Below are 5,185 nucleotides of genomic sequence, written 5' to 3' on the forward strand. Positions count from 1 at the left end.
AACAGGCAGTACTGACTGCCAGTGACCTAATCAATACGGATTGTAAGTAATATGTCAGAACTAGAGGTCAGAATGATGATTTTAAAGATACTAGCTGGGCTTGAAAAAAGCTGGAAGATATTAGAGAAACCCTTTCTGGAGAAATAAAAGAACTAAAATCTAACCAAGTCAAAATCAAAAAGGCTATTAATGAGGTGTAATCAAAAATCGAGGCTCTAACTGCTAGGATAAATGAGGCAGAGGAGAGAATTAGTGATATAGAAGACCAAATGGTGGAAAATCAAGAAGCTGAGAAAAAGAGAGAAAAACAACTACTGGATCACGAGGGCAGAATTTGAGAGATAAGTGATACCACAAGATGAAACAATATTAGAATAATAGGGATCCCAGAAGAGGAAAGAGAGAGGGGCAGAAGGTACATTAGAGGAAATTATACCAGCAAACTTCCCTCTTTTGGGTAAGGAAACAGGCATCAAAATCCAGGAGGCACAGAGAACCCCCCTCAAAATCAAAAAAATAGGTCAACACCTCGACATCTAATAGTAAAACTTACAAGTCTCAGAGACAAAGAGAAAATCCTGAAAGCAGCTCAGGACAAGAGATCGGTAACCTACAATGATAGATGCATTAGATTGGCAACAGACCTATCCACAGAGACTTGGCAGGCCAGAAAGGACTAGCATGATATATTCAGAGCACTAAATGAGAAAAATATGCAGCCAAGAATACTATATCCAGCGAGGTTGTCACTGAATATAGAAGGAGAGATAAAAAGCTTCCAGTGCAAACAAAAAATAAAGGAATTTGCAAACACGAAACCAGCCCTCCAAGAAATATTGAAAGGGGTCCTCTAAGCAAAGAGAGAGCCTAAAAGCAGCATAGATCAGAAAGGAACACAGACAATATACAGTAACATTCACCTTACAGGCAATACAGTGGCACTAAATTCATATCTTTCAATAGTTACACTGAATGTATCTAGGCTAGATGCCCCAAACAAAAGACACAGGCTATCAGATTGGATAAAAAAACAAGACCCATCGATATGCTCTCTGCAAGAGACTCATTTTAGACCCAAAGACACCCCCAGATTGAAACTGAGGGGGTGGAAAACCATTTACCATGCTACTGGACACCAAAAAAGCTGGGGTGGCAATGCTTATATCAGACAAATTAGATTTTAAACCAAAGACTGTAACAAGAGATGAGGAAGGACACTTTATCCTACTTAAAGGGTCTATCCAACAAGAAGATCTAACAATTGTAAATATCTATGTCCCAGACATGGGAGCCGCCAATTATATAAGCCAATTAATAACAAAAACAAAGAAACACATCATCCACAATACAGTAATAGTGGGGGACTTTAACACCACCCTGAATGAAATGGACAGATCATCTAAGCAAAAGATCAACAAGGAAATGAAGACTTTCAATAACACACTGGACCAAATGGACTTCTCAGATATTTTCAGAACATTCCATCCCAAAGCAACAGAATACACATTCTTCTCTAGTGTCCATGGAACATTCTCCAGAATAGATCACATCCTAGGTCACAAATCAGGTCTCAACCGGTACCAAAAGACTGGGATCATTCCTTGCATATTTTCAGACCACAATGCTTTGTAACTAGAACTCAAACACAAGAGGAAAGTCGGAAAGAACTCAAATACATGGAGATTAAAGAGCATCCTACTAAAGAATGGGTCAACCAGGAAATTAAAGAAGAATTAAAAAAATCCATGGAAACCAATGAAAATGAAAACACAACGGTTCAAAATCTTTCAGATGCAGCAAAGGCAGTCCTGAGAGGAAAGTATATAGCAATACAAGCCTTTCTCAAGAAATAAGAAAGGTCTCAAATACACAACCTAACCCTACACCTAAAGGAGCTGGAGAAAGAGTAGCAAATAAAGCCTAAACCCAGCAAGAGAAGATAAATAATAACGATCAGAGCAGAAATCAATGAAATAGAAACCAGAAGAACAGTAGAACAAATCAATGAAACCAGGAGTTGGTTCTTTGAAAGAATTAAAAGATTGATAAACCCCTGTCCAGACTTATCAAAAAGAAAAGAAAAATGACCCAAATAAATAAAATCATGAACGAAAGTGAAGAGATCACAACCAACACCAAAGAAATACAAACAACTATAAGAACATATTATGAGCAACTATATGCCAACATATTAGATAATCTAGAAGAAATGGATGCATTCCTAGAGATGTATCAACTACCAAAACTGAACCAGGAAGAAATAGAAAACCTGAACAGACCTATAATCACTAAGGAAATTGAAGCAGTGATCAAAAATCTCCCAAGAAACAAAAGCCCAGGGCCAGATGGCTTCCCAGGGGAATTCTACAAAACATTTAAAGAAGAATTAATACCAATTCTTCTGAAACTGTTCCAAAAAATAGAAATGGAAGGAAAACTTCCAAACTTGTTTTATGAGGCCACCATTATCTTGATCCCAAAACCAGACAAAGACCCCATCAAAAAGGAGAATTACAGACCAATATTCTTGATGAACTTGGATGCAAAAATTCTCACCAAAATACTAGCCAATAGGATCCAACAGTACATTAAGAGGATTATTCACCACGACCAAGTGGGATTTATCCCTGAGCTGCAAGGTTGGTTCAACATCCACAAATCAGTCAATGTGATACAATTCATTAATAAAAGAAGGAACAAGAACCATATGATCCTCTCAATAGATGCAGAAAAAGCATTTGACAAAGTACAGCATCCTTTCTTCATCAAAACTCTTCAGAGTATAGGGATAGAGGGTACATACCTCAATATCGTAAAGCCACCTATGAAAAACCCACAGCGAATATCATTCTCAATGGGGAAAAACTGAGAGCTTTCCCCCTAAGGTCAGGAACACGGCAGGGATGTCCACCCTCACTACTGCTATTCAACATAATATTAGATGTCCTAGCCACAGCAATGAGACAACAAAAAGAAATAAAAGGCATCTGATTCGGCAAAGAAGTCAAACTCTCACTCTTTGCAGATGATATGATACTTTCTGTGGAAAACCCAAAAGACTCCACCCCAAAACTGCTAGAACTCATATAGGAATTCAGTAAAGTGGCAAGATATAAAATCAATGCACAGAAATTAGTGGCATTCCTATACACCACCACAAAGACAGAAGAAAGAGAAATTAAGGAGTCCATCACATTTACAATTGCACTCAAAACCATAAGATACCTAGGAATAAATCTAACCAAAGAGGCAAATAATCTGTACTCAGAAAGCTATAAAATACCCATGAAAGAAATTGAGGAAGACACAAAGAAATGGAAGAACGTTCCATGCTCATGGATTGGAAGAACAACTACTGTGAAGATGTCAATGCTACCTAGAGCAATCTACACATTCAATGCAATACCATCCACTTTTTTCAAAGAAATGGAACAAATAATCCTATAATTTGAATGGAACCAGAAAAGACTCCATATAGCCAGAGGAATGTTGAAAAAGAAGAGCAAAGCTGGTGGCATCACAATTCTGGACTTCAAGCTCTATTACAAAGCTGTCATCATCAAGACAGTATGGTACTGGCACAAAATCAGATACATAAATCAATGGAACAGAACAGAGAGCCCAGAAATAGACCCTCAACTCTATGGTCAACTAATCTTTGATAAAGCAGGAAAGAATGCCCAATGGAAAAAAGATAGTCTCTTCAACAAATGGTGTTTGGAAAATTGGACAGTCACATGCAGAATAATGAAAGTGGATCATTTCTTTACACCACACATAATAATAGACTCAAAATGGTTGCCAGACCTAAATGTGAGACAGAAGTCCATCAAAATCCTAAAGGAGAACACAGGCAGCATCCTCTTCGACATCAGCTGCAGCAACTTCTTCCTAGAAACATCACCAAAGACAAGGGAAGCAAGGGCAAAAATGAACTATTGGGACTTCTTCAAGATAAAAAGCTTTTGCACAGCAAAGGAAAGAGTCAACACAATCAAAAGACAACTGACAGAATGGAAGAAGACATTTGCAAATGACATATCAGATAAAGGGCTAGTATCCAAAATCTATAAAGAACTTCTTAAACTCAACACCCAAAGAACAAATGATCCAATCAAGAAATGGGCAGAAGACATGAACAGACATTTTTCCAAAGAAGACGTCCAAATGGCCAACGGACACATGAAAAAGTACTCAACATCGCTCGGCATCAGGGAAATCCAAATCAAAACCTCAATGAGATACCACCTCACACCAGTCAGAATGGCTAAAATTAACAAGTCAGGAAACGACAGATGTTGGTGGGGATGCGGAGAAAGGGGAACCCTCCTACACTGTTTGTGGGAATGCAAGCCAGTGCAGCCACTCTGGAAAACAGTATGGAGGTTCCTCTAAAAGTTGAAAATAGAGCTACCCTACGATCCAGCAATTGCACTACTGGGTATTTACCCCAAAGATACAAATGTAGGGATCTGAAGGGGTACGTGCACCCCAATGTTTATAGCAGCAATGCCCACAATAGCCAAACTATGGAAAGAGCCAAGATGTCCATCAACAGATGAATGGATAGCTTTGTGCAGTGGCAATATTGTAGCCAATGAGGTTTATCTGAGGCGCAATAATTGCTAATTGAAACAGATGAATGGATAAAGAAGATGTGGTATATATATATACAATGGATAATTATGCAGCCATCAAAAGGAATGATATCTTGCCATTTGTAACAACGTGGATGGAACTGAAGGGTATTATACTGAGCAAAATAATTCAATCAGAGTAAGACATTTATCATATGATCTCACTGGTATAAGGAATTCTTAATCTCAGGAAACAAACTGAGGTTGCTTGAATAGTGGGGGGTGGGAGGGATGGGGTGGCTGGGTGATAGACATTGGGGAGGGTATGTGCTGTGGTGAGCACTGTGAATTGTGTAAGACTGTTGAATCACAGATCTGTACCTCTGAAACAAATAATACATATGTTAAAAAAAAAAAAAGAAGATAGTAGGAAGGGAAAAATGAAGTGGGGGGGAATCGGAAGAGGAGACAAACCATGAGCAATTATGGACTCAGAACCAAACTCAGAGTTCTAGAGGGGAGGGGGTGGGCGGATGGGTTAGCGTGGTGATGGGTATTAAAGAGGGCACGTACTGCATGGAGCACTGGGTGTTATATGCAAACAATGA

General features: G+C 38.7%; 1 non-coding gene across 1 annotated transcript; it reads left to right on the top strand.

The window, feature by feature from the left end:
- Nucleotides 1–4,568: 4,568 nt before the first annotated feature.
- LOC113910833 lies at nt 4,569–4,702 on the top strand. The gene has a single exon (XR_004820178.1). It is a non-coding gene; the product is annotated as a U4 spliceosomal RNA (small nuclear RNA).
- The last annotated feature ends 483 nt before the right edge of the window (nt 4,703–5,185 follow it).

Source organism: Zalophus californianus, chromosome 6 (assembly GCF_009762305.2).
Source record: "Zalophus californianus isolate mZalCal1 chromosome 6, mZalCal1.pri.v2, whole genome shotgun sequence".
NCBI lineage: Eukaryota > Metazoa > Chordata > Mammalia > Carnivora > Otariidae > Zalophus > Zalophus californianus.